Source organism: Felis catus, chromosome A1 (genome assembly GCF_018350175.1).
Source record: "Felis catus isolate Fca126 chromosome A1, F.catus_Fca126_mat1.0, whole genome shotgun sequence".
Classification (NCBI taxonomy): domain Eukaryota; kingdom Metazoa; phylum Chordata; class Mammalia; order Carnivora; family Felidae; genus Felis; species Felis catus.
The window spans coordinates 196,988,604-197,008,105 of NC_058368.1; the positions used below are offsets into that span (position 1 = coordinate 196,988,604).

General features: G+C 53.3%; 1 long non-coding RNA gene across 1 annotated transcript; it reads left to right on the forward strand.

Annotated features, from left to right (window-relative positions):
- The first annotated feature begins 4,636 nt into the window (after positions 1 to 4,636).
- On the forward strand, positions 4,637 to 12,451 carry LOC109493011. The gene is made up of 3 exons (XR_002147035.3): positions 4,637 to 5,637; positions 11,519 to 11,654; positions 12,094 to 12,451. It is a non-coding gene; the product is annotated as an uncharacterized LOC109493011 (long non-coding RNA).
- The last annotated feature ends 7,051 nt before the right edge of the window (positions 12,452 to 19,502 follow it).

The following is a 19,502-nucleotide window of genomic DNA, read 5'->3' on the forward strand; positions in this document are numbered from 1 at the left end:
TTTTTTTTTTTTTAAGTTTATTTAGAGAGAGAGAGAGAGAGAGAGAGAGAGCATGAACAGGGGAGGGGCAGAGAGAGAGGGAGGATCCCAAGCATGCTCTGCACTGTCAGCAGGGAGCCTGATGCGGGGCTTGAACCGGGAGATTATGACCTGAGCTGAAGTCAGGAGTTGGAGGCTAAACCGACTGAGCCCTCCATGCGCCCCCAGGCTCCTGGGTGCTTGACTCACACCGTGACCTAGCAAACACTCTATGAACTACTTTAACTGACCAGCCCTGTCTGTGCTGGCCCCGTGTCACCCTCTTCCCGTGTCACTTCTTGGAGCCACTGACACAAGGGGATGTATGGGCATCCCGGCTGCTCACTCAGGGCTCTGAAAATGCAGAGGACAGAAGAGGCCCCTTGGGCTGGTCGGGAAATACCCGGTTTCTGTGGTGACAAACAGGTGGTATCGGCGACAGCGTGCACCGGGCAGGGCACGGCTCCGGGAAAACCTCTCCGGTCCTCACCGTGGAAGCGGAATGACAAGCAGCCCAGATGCCCTGCACAACTTGGAGGTCTGGGCAAAGGGTGTGAGTATCGGCCACCCTCCGGCAGTTTGGTTTCATGGAGCTGACAGCTTCCGCCCTCACCGTGAGGGAAGCTCACGGAAAACACTGGAAGGAAAAGCCTGCGATTCTTCCTCCCAGGATATGAAGCACGTGTACAAATCAACGGCCTCAAGCAAAAATGAATGCGCTGACCGAGTTGCTACAATTTAAAAGTATTTCACGGGGCGCCTGGGTGGCGCAGTCGGTTAAGCATCCGACTTCAGCCAGGTCACGATCTCGCGGTCTGTGAGTTCGAGCCCCGCGTCAGGCTCTGGGCTGATGGCTCGGAGCCTGGAGCCTGTTTCTGATTCTGTGTCTCCCTCTCTCTCTGCCCCTCCCCCGTTCATGCTCTGTCTCTCTCTGTCCCAAAAATAAATAAACGTTGAAAAAATAAATAAATAAATAAATAAAATAAAAGTATTTCACATAGAAATCTGGATTTTTCTGTTGAGAACATCGGAAAGCCTGGCGGGACCGGGGCCTGTGTTCTTGGGTGGAAAAATTTGGCAGGAGCTGAGGGTCCTCGTGCTGACTTAGCCCTGAGCTCCTCATTCAGGATCCTTTTCACGACCCATTTTCCTCATGCCCAACCCCCTTCCCTCATTTCTTGTTAATAATTTTTTTAATGCTTGCTTATTTTTGAGAGAGACAGAGTGCAAGCAGGGGAGGGGCAGAGAGAGAGGGAGACAGAATCCGAAGCAGGCTCCGGGCTCCCGGCTGTCAGCACAGAGCCGGACGTGGGGCTCGAATTCACAAACCATGAGAGATCATGACCTGAGCTGAAGCTGGACACTCAACTGACTGAGCCATCCAGGCGCCCCTTCCTTTCCCTCATTTCTGTCCCCTTCCATGGGTGGATAAAGTTTTTTGGGTTTTGTTTTTGGGTTTGTTTTTTTTTTTTTTTTTTGGTCTTACATTCTTTTATTATATATCTGCAAATCTATTTTATGTACAATAATTGATTCTATTGGATGAAGTTTTTTTACGCCTATATAGTCCATCGGTCAAAATAAGTCCTATGATTTGAGAAAGCCTGCACACTTGTCCTGTTCTTATTTTTTTTTAATAGTTTTTTTTTAAGTTTATTTATTTATTTTGGGAGAGAGAGAGAGAGAGAGCATGCACACACAATTGGGGGAGGGGCAGAGAGAGAGAGAGAGAGAGAGAGAGAAACCCAAGTAGGTTCCATGCTGTCAGCACAGAGCCCAACGTGGGGCCCAAACTCACAAACCGTGAGATCATGACCTGAGCCGAATTCAAGAGTTGGATGTTCAACCAGCTCAACCAGTTGGCATTCAACCAATGCCGCCCAGGCGTCCCTGTCCTGCTCTTCATGACTCACAGACCACAGGAACCACACGAAGACCGTATGAAGGCTCTGAGAAGTCCAGTGATTTCCGGAGGCAAAATGGTCCCCGTGTGATACAGCGGGTGCCTCCCCAGGTGGTTCCTGTGCCTTTGGTGCGGTTCCTGGGCTGATGCTTTGGGATCACCTCAAAGCACGGGGCAGGCCGCAGGGAACTGGTTGAGGAACACCTCTGTGATGTGGGGGAAGCTGCCTGTTTGACTCACAGAAGGGAAGACGATCAGGTGCTGAACTTCGAACCAGGGCCCGTGAATCAGTGTCCGGCCCCCAGCCTTGCCCTCCGCCTGGGTGTCCCCTCACAAGCCCGGCTGCGGCTCCTGTCCTCAGGTTTAAGTAATTAGAACCTCTGTCCGGGGACCACTGACCACGGGTCCCAGCCCCTCCCAGGCTGTGTGTCCTGCTGGGGCGGGAGTGCTGACTCAGATGGCCACACCAACGCCCGGAACAGCTCCGGAGATCAACCAGACCTGTCGAGTTCTTTCATGTCAGCCGGAATTGCTTGGCAATGGCTCCCTGGAGCACACTGCCGATTCTGAGTCTGATTCTGTGCTCAGCGAACGAAAGGGTGGCGTGGTACATGAGCGAGGCAATGGCTGCCATGGTTGGAAAGGAAGGAATAGTGGGTTTGTCCCCAAATGACATCCTGGCTTTAGTCGGTGGGTCAGTTCAGAGGCCCTTCCTGGGGTTGAGGGGGGGCCCATGAGAAGGAGCAGTTTGTAGAGGGAGTTGAGGCATGAAGGAAATAGTAGACATCTTGGTTGGGCTCCATCCAAGCCTACCTCAGCATGCCTCCCGCTGTCATGGTTTCCCCAGCAGCAGCCATGTTGGTACCATGTGACCCCCACCTCTCTGGTTGCATGGACCGTAGGTGGGGACCCAATTCGGAGGCTGATTCACCGGCCTTTGAGGTGACCTGGTGGGAATATTAACAGATCCTCTTGGGGAAGGAGAATGGAAGGCAAAGAGTAGAACAGTTGTTCATAAAAACAGAGGCGATAAGATCAATAAACAAGAGGAGAGAGAGAGAGAGGGGACAGGAGCTGAGTGGGGTTAATGATGTGAAAACCGCCAATTCCTGGCCCCAACACAGCGCCTCCCAGGAGTCGCCTTGGCCCAGGGTGTGGGAGTGCAAAAGCCTGCTTGCTGATTTACCAGTAATCGGTGCCCATGACCCTCTGATTCGGTTTCTGGTCAAAGGGACTTTTCCTGCGCTGAGGGCCTGGGCCCTCTAGGCCCTGCAGGGGTCTCAGCCACCAGCTGAGGATGTCAGGGTGGGCTCCTGGGGGCCTGCTGGCCAGATCGTGGCATGAGCCAGATTAAAGCGAGAGCCATCTTCAACTGGAACTCGTGCTGTGCCCACTCCTGGGCCCCTGTGGGTAGAACGTGGCGTCCTCCCTGGGGACTGGGCCTTCAGAGAACGAGCGTGTGCATCCATCAGGGGCTGCAGCCGGCTTTAGCTTTTTGTTACTTCAATAAATATCGATGGTGAGGAGATAAAAGCCTGGGCTTGCCGGCCACACCAGCTGAGTTTGAGGCCTGGCTCTGCCATTTACCAATAGGGTGACTTTGGGCAAGTCACGTAAGCTCTGCGTGCCTCAGTTGCCTTGGCTGTGAAATGGGGGCAATGCCGGCACCTCAGAGGGTTGTTGTGAGGGATGAATAGAAGCACTTAGAACAGGACGCGTCATATAGTGAGTGCTACTGTCAGGCCCGGTGCCAGGTGCTGAAGGGACAAAGGGGATCTGGACCTTGCCCTTGCAGAGTCTAGAATTCAGAGACCACTGAGGGCCATTGCCCACCTCTGTCTTCCACGCTGTGGGGAAACTGGTCTTTTCTGGGCCCGATCTCAGCCGACCTCGGTCAGACCGACATCGGCCGCCACACGTCTAGACCTGCCTCAAGCCTTCTGCCCAGCTAGGCTTGACACGTGCCGGCCAGGCGTGGCCGTGACAGAGCTTGTGCCCAAGGCGGGGGAGACAGTCACGGCTGTGAGTCAGGAAGACCGCTGTGCTCAGGGGGGCGCAGGGATGGAGGAGGGAGGCCAGGCACGAAACCAGGAGCGGTCGTGGGATGCCCCTACCGAGTGGCCGCCTGGGGGAAGACATTTCTCAGGTCTGCGGCAGCAAATCCCCACAAACTGAGTGGCTAAAAACAACAGAAACGTATTCTCTCGCCACTCCTGAGACCAAAGTCCAAAATCAAGGCCAGCTGGACTGCCGCCTCCAAAGCCAGTGAAGGAGAATCACTCCTGGCTTCTTCCAGCTTCTGGCGGCTTCCGGCATACCTTCGCTTGTGGCAGCATTACTCCGGTCTCGGCTTCTGTCTTCACATGGCTTCTCTCTGTGGGGAATCTCTATTTTGTCTCTGTGACCAAATTCCCCATGAGGATACCAGGCATGTTGGATTTAGGCCCCCCCCCCCCCATGACCCATCTTAACTTGATTACACCCGCCAAGACCCTATTTTCCAAAGAGGGTCACATTTACAAGTTTCGGGTGGATATGAGTTTTGGGGCAGGGGGACACCATTCAACCCAGCAAAATTTCTTAGCCATCACCTATCAGAACGAATTCAGTGCTCTTTCTCCCATTTGACAGATGAGAAACTTCAAACGGCCTCTCTGACCTACTGAGGGCCTCGGAGTTCAACGCATGCCCAGACAGTGTGGCGCTGGAGGAGGGCCGGGAGGCGCACTCCTGAGGGAGAAGGGGCAGAAACAGGAAATTCCCTCTCGGGGCAATGTCCAAGGCTGCTTATCGGGCCAGGACGGACTTCAGCCTCCCAGCCCTCCTCCTCTTCCTCCAGCCCGATTCTCCCTCGGCCCCTCCCGGCGGCAGGCAGGAAGCAGCTTAGCTGAATGTTCTGCAGAGGCCTGTGCTGTGCTGACCTGGCCAGAACAAGCCAGCAGCAGCTCGGGAAGAAAAGCAGTGGCTGGAACGTGCTGGAAAGAATGTTCATCTGGGGTCAACACGGGGGGGAAAGAGCTGGAGCCCACAGCCAGAGGCCCACTCGCCTGGGAAGGGCCCTTATCTCCCCTGAGGTGCTGGGCTCTCGCCTGTGTGTGGTGACCAGAGGCCTGCAGTGCTTGGGGGTGTGGGGGAGGAGCATGGCGGGCCCTGCGGTCCGTCCTGGGGCCCTGCTGATTCAGGTCACGGGGGTATGTTTATCAGGGCAGGGAGGGCCCCCAGAGACAGCCAGTCCCGGGGTCCCAAATAAGTGGTGGGTCTACGACCAGACTCCCTCCCTCTGAATCCTCCTTAACACAGCACCCCACACAGGTGCACATCAGCCGGAGCTGGCCCAAGAGTTAACAACTGCCCTGTGCTTCTAGCTTCTAGCACCAGGACTCTGTGCCTGGATGATATCTCCCCGAGGGGTGGAAGGGCTCCCTCCAGGTCCCACGGCCTGGAGAGAGGCAGGTCAGGACCAGCTCTCCCGGTCCAGATGCTAGGCACTTTTCATGACACACAGACTTTTTGCACAGGGGGTGACACCCACGCCGTCCTGCCTGCTGCCGAGAGCTAAGTTACGCAGCTGCTGTGATTGTAGGAGGGGCTGGCACTGGCCTCCCGGGACAGCTGACGCTGCAGCTGCCGCTGGGGTGGTGGCGGGACCCACCCTCCCCCCCCCCAGGCTGTCTGGTCTGTTCGGTGGCAAAGCTCAGAATGGTTTTGAAGTACAGGTAGGAGTTTGCCTGGTCAAGAAAGTTCAAGGAGGGAATCCTGGGCAGAAGAATGAGCGTGTGCAGAGGCCCAGACAGGGCTGAAGGGAGAAGGGGTGGGGGGTGGGGGGGGGGCGGTGAGAGCTGAAGGGGATGGGAGGTGGCAGGGACACACGAAGCCATGGTCCACAAGATCTGGGTTCTGGTCTCTGCTTCGTCACTATCTTGCTGTGCAGCTGGGGCAAGTCCCAGCCCTTCTGGGCCTCGTTTTCCTTATCTGTCCGATAGGAAGCTATGGCCAGGTGCTCGCTATAGGCCGTTCTTGCCTTGTCAAAGGGTCCCCAGTGCCCTCCTCCTCACAGTCCTTGCCAGTGGAGGAGACGAGATGCTGATCCTCAGAGAGGCCCAGCCTGGCTGGGAGCTAGCCCAACTGTCCCGGGCCTCTGAGCAGCCCAATCTGGGACTGGGGAGGGGAGACACGATGTCCTTTCTCACCTCTGTGCTCTGGGGCAGGAGGCGGCCCAGCAAAGCGTATTAGCCGCTCTGACCCTGAGCGAGTCATGTTCGCTCTCTGGGCCCTCCCTTCCGAAAGGCGACAGGCCGCTAGCCAGGGACCTGAGGCCCTGGCAGCTGGTGGGGTGGTGGGAGCCGGGGAATGCCTGCACAGCCTAGGAATGTGTTTACTTCCCCCTGTGCTGGGAGGAAACCGAGCAAGGCCCCCTGCTGGAATCCTTCCCAGCCAGGCCAGCAGGCCTCTCCACCTCCTTCCTGGGCTGGCCACATTGTTTTCGGCAGCCCTTCCTCCCAGCCACATTCAGGGGCATCCCACCTTCCTTCATCCCTTCACAGATACAAACCTGACCCAGGAAGGGCCACCCACTGGTGTCAGGCCTTCGGCTTGGAGCCTGGACCCTGATCTCTGCTCCCCCCACCCCCCCAGCCCTGTGTCTAGCCACTGAGGGGCCCTGACAAGTCCCTTGTCTTCTCTGGCTTCCATTTCCCCTTTCTATGATGCAGGGATGGGGTGAAGTGAGCTCTGATGGACCCTTTGGTCCTGGGAGTCAGAACCTCCACGAGGCCTCCCGGAAAGGCAGGGTGATGGCCCTAAGCACAGGCTGTGGTTCATTCAACAAGGTTTCAGCACCGGAATGTGCCAACTCGGTTCTAGATGCTGCCGACCCAGCAGCAAACAAGACAGATGGGATCCCTGACCTCACGGGAGGGGGAGATAGGTGTCACACACGTAATTATAAACCGTGCTGTGTGCCGAGGAGAGTTTTGATGAATGAACTACCTGACAGGAAGAGATCAGGGCTCAGGAGAGGACTCATCCGGGACGTGAGATGTGGAGGAGAAGGTGCCGGTATCACCCAGAAAGGGGCAGGGAGGAGTGTTCCGGGCTGTGGTGCCAGTCTGCCTGAAAGGATGAGGAAAAACTGGGTAGGGAGCATAGAGATCGAGGCGCTGACTCCTCCTTTGGCACCCACGGAAGGGCCTTTAATCTCTCCGAGATTTATCGACACCTGCAAATTAGCAGTAATATTTAACTTGCAAGATACTTGTGAGAATTTAATCCCATAGCGCCCCCTGTTTATTTCAGGACCTTGGGAAGAAAAAGCACTCCATAAATGGCAGTAAAGTATCAGGCTGTGCTCTGTGCATATACGATTGATATCTATCGGTCTGATTACATTTTATGGCAGTCCTCTTTCTTTATTCTTCTGCTTTTAATTTTTTTTTAAGATTTTATTTTTTATTTATTTACTTTTTTTAACGTTTATTTATTTTTGAGAGAGAGAGAGACAGAGCATGAACGGGGGAGGGTCAGAGAGAGAGGGAGACACAGAATCCGAAACAGGCTCCAGGCTCTGAGCGGTCAGCCCAGAGCCCGACGCGGGGCTCGAACTCACGGACCGTGAGATCGTGCCCTGAGCCGAAGTCGGACGCCCAACCGACTGAGCCACCCAGGCGCCCCAAGATTTTATGTTTAAGTAATCTCTACACTCAATGTGGGCTTGAACTCACAACCCTGAGACTGAGGGTGACACACTCCCACATTGTATGTATTGTTTTAAATTTCTGTAAAGGGGATGTTAGCATTTCTATTTATTTTCCGATTTAAAGAAAGTATTTATTTGTTTGTTTGTTTGTTTGTTTGAGAGAGAGAGAGCATATGAGCAGGGGAGGGGCAGAGACAGGGAGGGAGAGAGAGAATCCCAAGCAGGCTCTGTGCAGTCAGTTCAGAGCCCGATATGGGGCTTGATCCCACGGACCATGATATCATGACCTGAGCTGAAATCAACAGTGGGACGCTTAACTGACCGAGCCACCCAGGCACCTTATACTATTGGTATTATTAATAATAATAGTAGTAAAATGAAAGTGTGGGAGGACTCTTTCTTATCACACATTCCAAGTGTCTCCAGCTGTACTGATTTCTAATATATTGCATCACAGCTCTCTGCAAGCCCAAAACCTCACCCATGGGCCGGGGAGCTGTGGACATGGGCATCTTTTCCCATGGGGCTCTGGGGCATGGCACGAGGGATGCTCTGAAAGCAGGTAGGCCCTGTGAGGAAGGAAGGGAACCAGGGAAGAGAAGTCCTGGAAGTCTGTGAGCACCATCAGCAGGACTCTGGTTGGCCCTTCTGAGGGAGAGAACTTGGTTTTATGCCGACGGAATGAGTGAAGATGCGTAAGAATTTTCTAACACATCCCAACAATTCTATTCCAAAGATGAAATGACCTTGAGAGGTAGTGTTGAGTGAGTTGTACAATGACGCGTTAAGCGATGGTTGGGAGAGGATTCTGTATATTTGGGGCATGGTGGTAAAGGACATGGGAAAGTCAGAAGAGGTAATGTCATCAACTAGGATTAGATTTGACTACAGGAAACATAAGTGCAAAAGCAATAATGGCTTACACAATATGGATGCTTATTTATCCCTCCAGAAAAGTGCAAAGATGGGTGGGCTATCGCTGATGCAGTGGCTATGCTTTAAATCCTTCTGGTTCACACCCGCCTTCGCTGTGGTGTGGTCCTATTCCTCATGGTACAAAATGGTGGCCATCATACCTACATTCCAGGAAGATGGAAGAAAGGACAGAATCAGAAAGATGAAAAGGAAGGAACATCTGGCTGGCTCAGCTGGTAGAGTGTATGACTCTTGACCTTGGGGTTGTGAGTTCGAGACCCACATTGGGTGTACAGGTTACTTAAAGAAACTTGAAAAAAAAAAAACAGAAAAAAAGGAAAGAAAGATAAAGGGACTGGGATGAAAATAGGATGAAAAGGACAAAAGATCCTCAGAAGCGCCTGGGTGATGTTTATGCTTGCATCTCATTGGCCAGAACCAAGTCACCTGGCCATGACTGGTGGCAAAGGATGATGGGAAACGTAGTCTTTATTATGGGTAGCCACAGTTCAAGCTAATAAGTCCATCTCTGTGGAAGGAGAGAATGGAACCATCAGCATGACATTTCTGATCTTTTTCAGCTCTGAAAGTTCAGTAGTTTGTGATTCTTGACCCTCCATTACTATAGCCAAAGTCTGAACCCTTGCTCTTGATCCAAAGTGGGTATCTGGGTGGGACAGGACACATCGAGATGGCTGAGGGAAGGCAGGGAAGGCTTGCAGAAATGCAAGAATGTCCCTGAGAGAGGGGACAGCCTCTCTGTTCTTCAGGCTGACTGAACGCCAACCTGATATTTGGAAGTTTCTCACTGGGAGCCCATGAGCTCAGCAGCCTACAAAATTGCCTTTCCTTGGGGGCAATGAATTGTTCTGTCCTTGACTTTCACAGGTTGGGCAATTCATGAAATGCACACGTGAAGGGCATTTCCCTATCTACGCAAAAATGGAGGTGAAGCTGTTGTCTCCTCTGTCAGGAAATGCCCTGGATTTAACTGCTGCAAAGAGATCTGTTCTGGAATTCAGAATCAGGAAAATGCTTATCTTCAGCTGAGCTCATATGATTTTCTTTCTCTGTTAACAAAGTGCATAATGCAGTGGCACTCTGTTTGCCCTCTTGGCATTATAGCTCCGCCTCCCCCTATGGTAACATCACCTGCTTTTTTGTTGCTTTCAGTCCATGGCGTTCTTTCAGTCCACTCCTTCTTCTCCTCCAGGGGGAGGGCACAGTACCGAGGCATGGCTAATTGGAGCCATGGTGATTGGTTCCTGGATTGGATCATAGTGAAGTCTGGGCCATTAAATGACATCCCTGGGACTTTTTTTTAAAAATTTATTTATTGTATAATTTACATCTAACTTGGTTAGCATATAGTACAACAATGATTTCAGGAGTAGATTCCTAATGCCCCTTACCCATTTAGCCCATCACCCCTCTCACAACCCCTCCAGCAACCCTGTGTTTGTTCTCTATATTTAAGAGTCTCTTATGTTTCGTCTCCCTCCCTGTTTTTGTACTCTTTTCGCTTCCCTTCCCCTATGTTCATCTGTTTTGTCTCATAAAGTCCTCCTATGAGTGAAGTCATTTGATATTTGTCTTTCTCTGATGGACTAATTTCACTTAGCATCATACCCTCCAGCTCTATCCACATAGTTGCAAATGGCAAGATTTCATTCTTTTTGATTGCCGAGTAATACTCCATTGTGTGTGTATATATATATACCACATCTTCTTTATCCATTCATCCATCGATGGACATTTGAGCTCTTTCCATACTTTGGCTATTGTTGAGAGTGCTGCTGTAAACACTAGGATGTGTGTGCCCCTTCAAAATAGCACACCTGTATCGCTTGGATAAATACTTAGTAGTGCAATTGCTGGGTCGTAGGGTAGTTCTATTTTTAATTTTTGAGGAACCTCCATACTGTTTTCCAGAGTGGCTGCACCAGCTTGTATTCCCACCAACAATGCAAAAGAGATCCTCTTTCTCCGCATCCTCGCCAACATCTGTTGTTGCCTGAGTTGTTAACGTTAGCCATTCTGACAGGTGTAAGGTGGTATCTCATTGTGGTTTTGATTTGTATTTCCCTGATGATGAATGATGTTGAGCATTTTTTCATGTATCTGTTCACCATCTGGGTGTCTTTTTTGGAGAGTGTCTATTCATGTCTTTTGCCCATTTCTTCACTGGATTATTTGTTTTTTGGGTGTTGAGTTTGATAGGTTGTTTATCGATTTTGGATACTAACCCTTTATCTGATATGCCATTTGCAAATATCTTCTCCCATTCCGTCAGTTGCCTTTTAGTTTTGCTGATTGTTTCCTTCGCTGTGCAGAAGCTTTTTATTTTGATGAGGTCCCAGTAGTTCATTTTTTTGCTTTTGTTTCCTTTGTCTCCGGAGACGTGTTGGGTAAGAAGTTGCTACGGCTGAGGTCAAAGAGGTTTTTGCCTGTTTTCTCCTCTAGGATTTTGGTGACTTCTGCCTTACATTTAGACGTCCCTGGAACTTTTACTGAAATCATTGAGGGGTGAGGGAAATCATATTTTCCATGGGAGGTATGAAGCTGATAAGATGCAGATCTGAAGTTGCTGGTGACATTTTATGTTATGTTATGATATGTTATGTTATATTATGTTATATATTTTTAAGTAAGCTCTACGCCCAATGTGGGACTTGAACTTATGACTCTGAGATCAAGAATTGCATGGTCCACTGACTGAACCAGCCAGGCACCACCCCCTTTTAAAAAATATTTATCGTTTTTTTTTAATGCTTATTTTTGAGAGAGCACAGTGGGGGAGGGGCAGAGAGAGGGGGACAGAGGGTCCAAAGGGGGATCCACTCTGACAGCAGTGAGCCAGGTATGGGGCTCAAACTCATGAACCTCGAGATCATGACTGGAGCCAAAGTCAGACCCTCAACCAACTGAGCCACCCAGATGCCCCTGCTTTTTAAAAATTTGCCGGTGACCATCTTTACACCTTCTAGAATGAGTTTACTTGCGAATGAGGGAATGAGGCCAACACAGAGGACGGCGGAGCCGGAATGGAAAGTGTGATACATTTCTGATGACATTATCTGAGCCTCTGGATCCCGCCCTCTGCAGCCCTGAATTTCCCAGCATGTGAGTCAACACATTCTCTTTTTTTGCTCAAGACGGCTGGAGCTGGGTTCCCATCCCTTGCCAAAGAAATAGTGCCCCAAATCCGCTAACCAAAAGAGAATTCCCCTTGGAAGTGGAGATAAGAATTTTGTGATGAGGGGTGCTAAGTCATCCCGGGTGCCTGATCGACCTGCTGCTCAGTTTCTTTCACAGGAAACATATCACGAGCCCAATGAGCATGCCCACTGAGGCGGGGTGCCTGCGAAAGCGGTTGCCAATGACTCCTCTCATCTCCGTGCACGTGTCCCACTTCTCCCACTGTGTGCTCCAGTCCATTTTTCCTCCCCTTAAATCACGAATCTTGGCTTGCTTTGACCACTGGAATGTGGCTTCAGTGGCACTGTGCTAGTTCCAAGCATAGGTCCTAAGGGGCTTGCGGGTTCTGCTTTTGCCCTCTTAGGTTCTGAGCCGCTGTGTAAAGAAGTCTGGCTACCCTGCTGGAGAGACCATATGAAACGGGAGGCCTGGGCAGCCTCTAGATATTGCAGTCACCACACTGAAAGCACGGAACGTGTGAGGGAAGCCCTCTTGGACGTTCTGGTTCTGGCTAAGCAGAGCACGGACTGGAAAGTGGGGCACATTTCCTGATGATACCACTCGGACGGCCGGATCCAGCCATGCCTGAAGCCAGTCCAGCCGGGTGCAGCTGAGTGCAGCTGCCTGAGTGGTCTCGGGCAACACCATGTGGAGCACAACCACCAGGTGAGCCCAGCCAACCCACAGAATCACGAGCGAGACTAAATTGCTGTTTTAAGCCACTACGTTTTGAGTTGGTTTGTTACACAGCGGTAGCTGATGGAACTATCCACTTGAGCAACTTTGGAACATCAGGACGCGTCACTGGGTGGCTCATTTGAATTCCAGGAACTTATCGCCTCATTGAGAGATGGTGGTGGGCAGTCAGCGTTGGGACTCAGGGTCAGGAGAGCAGAGCATGAGGACTGAGACTCTAGAACAATGAGGGGGAGGCACTCTGCTTCGGCTCTGGGGGTCCTGGGTGGCGGGGAACTCACCTTGAGGAAGAGAGAGCTCAAAGCCCAGGGTTCGGCTCAGGAACGCACGGGATGGCAAACACCATTCGGGAGGTAGTTGTTCATTTGTCCTCCAGCCCAGCAGCCTTCAGGGCGTGGAGGGGAGGCAGAGCCTGGGAGCCCAGTGCTGGGCACGCTGGTGGGGGACAAGTCGGGGGAGAGAGAGTGGGGTGGGATGGTCAGAGTCAGGGCTGGGTTGGTGGCTCTGTAATCACAGACCACTGGGTCCTTCCAAGGTTAGAAGGCCCTGGGCCTGGAGAAGCAAGGGTAGTGGGTTTATTTTGTTTTTGTAATGTTTTTTTTTTTTAATTATTTTTTTTAACGTTTATTTATTTTTGAGAGAGAGAGAGACAGAGCATGAACGAGGGAGGGTCAGAGAGAGGGAGACACAGAATCTGAAACAGGCTCCAGGCTCTGAGCGTCAGCACAGAGCCCGATGCGGGGCTCGAACTCACGGACCGTGAGATCATGACCCGAGCTGAAGTCGGCCGCTTAATGGACTGAGCCACCCAGGCGCCCCTGTTTTTGTAATGTTTATTGATTTTTGAGAAAGGGGGGGGCATGAGCATGAGCAGGGGAGGGGCAGAGAGAGTGAGGGAGACACAGAATTTGAAGCAGGCTCCAGGCTCTGAGCTGTGAGCACAGAGCCTGACACGGGACTCGAACTCGTGAACTGTGAGATCGTGACCTGAGCGGAAGTCTGATGCTTAACGGACTGAGCCACCCAGGTGCCCCAAAGGTAGTGATTTTAATCCTCCTACCCTCCTATTTGGGGGTGAGATTTAACCTTGGAAACCACCTCAGATCCTTTTAGGAAGTGGGTGGGAGGAGGCGGCGGGACATATATACAGGAGAGCTGGGACTAGCTCTGGAACCCCAGCAGAGGAGCAGAGCTGACCCCCACCTGGCTGCACCTGCTCACCTCCGGGCAGGCCCTCACGTGTGTGAACGTGTCTGTGACTGAACACATGTGCGTTGTGTACATGAGCCCTTGTGAGGGTTGGGTGAAGACGGGTGTGTGTTGGCATGTGTTGGAGAGTGTGAATGTGTGAGTTGAATGTGCATACAAGAGTGAGTACGAGGGGCGCCTGGGTGGCTCGGTCGGTTAAGCGGCTGACTTCGGCTCAGGTCATGATCTCATGGTCCGTGAGTTCGAGCCCCGCGTTGGGCTCTGTGCTGACAGCTCAGAGGCTGGAGCCTGTTTCAGATTCTGTATCTCCCTCTCTCTGACCCTCCCCTGTTCATGCTCTGTCTCAAAAATAAATAAATGTTAAAAAAAAAAAAAAAAGAGTGAGTACGAGAGGGCCCATGAGTGTTGTGTTCCTGGGCATGGGTGTGCTCGCGTGAGAGTGTAAGTGTGGTCATGGAATGTGTGTGACTGTGCACTTGGACGTGTCCGTGTGCTCGTGCGTCTGAGTGGGAGAGAATGTATGTTAGCGTGAGCATGTCTGAGTGTGCAGATGTGGGAACGAGGACACGAGTAAGCGTGTGCCGGCTGAGTGCGCACAGCATGGGCGTCATCTTTAGAAAACTAGTCACAGACCCTGCAGGCTGTCCAGTGCTCCCCGGACAAGTCCATGCGGGCGACACGGTCACCCTGCCCACGGATGACCCCACTGGGCTGCCCTGCTCGGCCTTCCTCTGCCCCCTGTGGGGTTTGGTCACACCTGGGCACTCCTGCGTCCCCGGGACTGCCCCTCCCGAAGGCTGTCCTGGGAGATGGCTCCCCCACCGGACTGCAGCGTGTGGGGGTGTCGGCCCTCGGGGCCGGAACCCAGAGAATGCTGCTGTGCCAGAGGCACCGTTGAAACATTTTCCTGACAGCAGTGAGGCTGAAAATCCCCAGGCCTCCGCCTTCGCAGACTGCCAAGGTCACGAGCTCCCTGCCTCTTGGATCCCGCTCTCTGCCGCCCTCTACTGGGCGTCTGCCACGGCGGGTGCAGAGGGGAGCCACGGCCCCCCCATCTCCACCCAAAGCACTGAGCTTCCCTCCAGGGTCCCCCCCCCCCCCCACCGCACACCGGGCCGCAGCGGGGGGTAGGCAGGCTGGACACTCCCCAAGGCCTGGGATCCGGGTTCACTGTCTCCTGGGTGCTACTTGCCGATCTGACACTCATAGATGCCCCACATGGCGGAAAATGAATACACGGATTGGGTGAGTCGTCAAAGGGCAAACTGAGGCCCAGAAAGGGGAACCTCAGTAAGCTGTTCGCACATGAGGGACCCATACCGAAACCACTAAGTGACCAGGACGGGGCTTCTTCTGCCATGACTTCCTGGTGGGGTGAGTTTCCTGCTCAGTAGGAGCCAGGCTTTTTCATTCGACTGGACTGTCTCCAGATTGGGGCACCTGGACTAATTGGGGGCTGGGGAGGCAGGCAGCCAGGGGCTGGAACCCAGCCCGCCTCCGCCGGGCACCCTCGAGGACTGTGCCCAGCTGGCCCCTGCCTGGGCGGAAGATGACTTGGACACCGACACACCTGCAGCCAGAGGGTGTGGGGATTGCCCAGACACCTTCGCTCCACCCACTGCCTCCACCAGGATGTCATCGTCCCCAGGGACAGATAAGGATGCTGAGCTTCGGAGGCCAGAGCTGTTTGAGGCCACTGCTCTGGTGTCCGATGTCCTGTTTGCTTTCTCCAGCTACCCAAGAGCCACTGCCCTGCCCTCGGTGAGACAGGCTGCCTGCCTCCCATCCTGGGGCTCCCAGACAGTGACAGCTTGCCCCCTCTCTTCTAGCTGCCCCATGTAGAAAAGGACAGACACAGAAAGGTAGAACACTCTAGTGATCAGCCCCACTCCGCAAGGAGACCCAGTAATGCTGCCTTTGCTTGAGCCTAAATGGCTTCCTGCCCTGTTACTTTCTCCAGGACTGAACCTCTCCCTGACCTCTCCCTGTGGCCTCACCCCGTCCACCTGCAACCCTCACCGCAGCCAAGACTGTCCCCACCCCAGGGAAGGCCTCCATGCCCCCCCCTCTTCCCACACAGTTCCTGCCTCGACAGCTCAGGAGCCCTGCAGGCCACAGGCACCGAGACTCCATTTCTAAATGAGGTGGCTGGGTAAGCCATTCCCCTGCTCTAAGACCCTCTGTGGCTCCCAGGCAGACAAGAGAAGGCCTGGCATTTGAGACCCCACACGGCGTGCCTAACACCACTCCGGCCGTTATTCCTCCACGCTGTAGGTCCACAGGAATGCTGGGTTTCCTTCTGGGCCAGCCTCCCCTGATAGCTGGTGAGGGGGGTGAGAGCAGCAGCTGTGTCTATCTTCTCTCTGTCTCCCCGGGTCCTGGCACAGAGCGGGCTCTCAGTAAACGTTCACCAGAAGAAGAGAACTGGTTTGAGCCGACCAACTCACTCCTGTTCGAAACAGTAAGAAACGTTTTTTAGCATGGGTTACGTCCCAGCATCGTGCTGAATGCATTACCAGGATTCCTCACTTCGCCCTCAGAACTATTTTCTAAGGCGGTGCTATTATAATGCCCGTTTTCCAGATGAGAGAACGGAGGCCCGGGTGATCAAAGTCACAGGCAGGATTCTGCCCCAGCCCGTGCCCTACCCGCTGTCCTCGGCGACAGAGTCGGCCTGCTCCTGTCTTGTAAGCACGCAGGCGGTCTGCCGACCCCCATCCCACAGGGCAAGGACGTCCCCTCATCTGCAGTCTTACAGAACCCCTTCCCACGCCAGCTCACATTCCATGCTCCCAGTGACCTATCTTTCCGCCCGACCCCTTCTCCACCCGGACCCAACGGCCCTCCCTTTTGTTCTCACTTCGGGATCAGCCCCAGGCCTGGGCTGTGCCAAGCAAGGCTCCGGCAGGTCTCAGGTGCCCGGCTGTGGCCGAGCCTGCCAGGGAGGCCGCAGGGACAGGCTCTTTAGAGAACAGGAGCGCGCCTGCTCTTTCCTGTGCCTACACGAGACGCAACAGGTCTATTTCAGGTCCTGAAACTCAAGTTCCTCACAGGAGCTTGAACTGACGCAGCACTGGCGAGGCCCGGCCTGGGAATCGGGGCCCACGTACGATCGCAGACTTACCGTGTGACTGCGGGCAAGGAGCTTGGTTTTGCCGAGCCTCAGCTTCCATATCTGTGCAACGGGCATGAAAATCCCCACCACACACAGGGTCACTGGGAGCACGGAATGTGAGCTGGCGTGGGAAGGGGTTCCGTAAGACTGCAGATGAGGGGACGTCCTTGCCCTGCGGGATGGGGGTCGGCAGTGGCCTGGTGTAGAGGCCGTGAGGAGGAAAGGCAGGACAGATGCTGCCCAGCTGGGCACAGGCTTTTGGGTAAGGGTGCGTGTGGTGGGGATGGAGGGGGCCCAGAGGAAAATGGGCTTGTGGAGTCAGGTGGGGCCTCTGCTGAAGCTGCCGGGGATCCCAGAAGAGCTGCTGAGTCACCTCTCCCTCTTTATTCTCCTTCTTCTTCTTCTTCTTTTTTTTTTTTGCAAGTCTTAACTGCTCTTTCTGCTTACAAAGGCAGGCTTTATGGATGCTCACTGCTTCAAGTTCAAACAACACGAGACTGTAATGCGTAAGGGTAGGCAGTTTCCCATGGTCCCGTGCCCCAGATGCAACCGCCGTTGACATTTTGGTGGGTGTCCATCCAGAGTTTTGATGACTAGATACATATTTTTTTTTTAATTTTTTTTTTCAACGTTTATTTATTTTCGGGACAGAGAGAGAGACAGAGCATGAACGGGGGAGGGGCAGAGAGAGAGGGAGACACAGAATCGGAAACAGGCTCCAGGCTCCGAGCCATCAGCCCAGAGCCCGACGCGGGGCTCGAACTCACGGCCCGCAAGATCGCCACCTGGCTGAAGTCAGACGCCTAACCGACTGCGCCACCCAGGCGCCCCTAGATACATATTTTTTAATTGAAGAAGCATGTTCCTTGAAGACGATTCAAAGCAATGCAGACTCTCTAATACCCACTCCCTCCCACACCCTTCTCAGAAGCAACCACTCTTAACAGCTTTGTAGGTTTCTCCTTGCACTTTTATTTATTTATTTATTTATTTCAACGTTTATTTATTTTTGGGACAGAGAGAGACAGAGCATGAACGGGGGAGGGGCAGAGAGAGAGGGAGACACAGAATCGGAAACAGGCTCCAGGCTCCGAGCCGTCAGCCCAGAGCCTGAGGCGGGGCTCGAACTCACGGACCCTGAGATGGTGACCTGGCTGAAGTCGGACGCTTAACCGACTGCGCCACCCAGGCGCCCCAACGTTTATTTATTTTTGAGACAGAGAGAGACACAGCATGAACGGGGGAGGGGCAGAGAGAGAGGGAGACACAGAATCAGAAGCAGGCTCCAGGCTCTGAGCCATCAGCCCAGAGCCCGACGCGGGGCTCGAACCCACGGACCGCGAGATCGCGACCTGGCTGAAGTCAGACGCCTAACCGACTGCGCCACCCAGGCGCCCCGCTCCTTGCACTTTTAATGCGTGCTTCTGTCCCCAGGTGGGCCTACATGAGGAGGGGGCAGCGATGATTACAGACCCCAGGGACACGTAATTTGTCAGCAAGGATTCACAATCATTATATATGCACCTAAGGAGAGTTGTTTCTCCCTCCCTCAAAACTGGGATCGTACTATGCATACTGCCCTGTCTGGTTTGGAGGGGGAATTATGTGCCAGATTAGTCACAGGGATCGTGAAACTCACATCGGAGATGGGAAGTCTTGCATTTAGATGAAACGAATCGGTTGCACAAGCGTAGGACGGGAGACACCTACATTTCCCAGGCTGAGTCACAGCCGCCTCGGTGATGTGGCTGCAGCCCAGGCTTGCATGAGGAGATGCTGAGCTTTCAAAACCAGGGAGGCGATGGAGTTTCTGTAGCCTGGGTCTGTTGTCGGTCCATCTGAGGTTTCTGTTCCCTGAAAGGCTGCTGCAGCCCTCATCGCGCCCACACGTGGTCCCTTGTCTCGTCTCCCTTGTCCTCCAGTCTTCTCAGCCTCAGTGAAGGCAGCAAAGTCTGCTCAAACCAGCCCCAGGGAGGGGTGGAGGGGGCGGAATGCAGCTCTCTGACCTTCCCTCCCTTCCTGCCTCTGATCCCTCTGGAGTCCCATGGGCCTTTGCTCCCACACATACCCACCTCTCCTCACATCCCCCCTCTTCTGCTGTCTCCACTCTGACACCCTACAGTCTGTTTGCCACCCCAGAGCCAGGACAAAGTTTTAAAGTGGACTTTGGGATGTGTGTTGTGATGAGTGGAAAGGTATGACCCAGTAGGTATGTGCAGGGGCGCCTGGGTGGCTCAGTCGGCTGAGCGTCCGACTTCGGCTCAGGTCATGATCTCATGGTTCGTGGGTTCGAGCCTCACGTCGGGCTCTGTGCTGACAGCTCAGAGCCTGGATCTTGCTTTCAGATTCCTTGTCTTCCTTTGTCTCTTGCCCCTCCCCTGCTCGTGCTCTCTCTCTCTTAAAAATAAAGAAACGTCAAAAAGTATGTTCAGATCTATTCTTAGAATCTGTGAACAAGACCTTGTTTGGAAAAAGTTTTTTTTTGCAGATGTGACTAACTTAGGGATCTTGAGATGCAGAGCTCATCGTGGGCTTCCCCGGTAGGCCCTGACTCAGTCGTGAGAAATGCCCTCACAAGACACACACAGGGGAGACAGGACACACAGAAGAGGGAGGAGGCAGTTCGGGGCAGAGATTGGAGTGATGTGGCCTCAGGCCAAGGAAACCACCAGAAGGTGTAAGAAGCAAGGAACAGGTGCTTCCCTAGAGCCTTTGGGGGGATCATTGCTCTGCCACCACCTTGATTTTAGCTA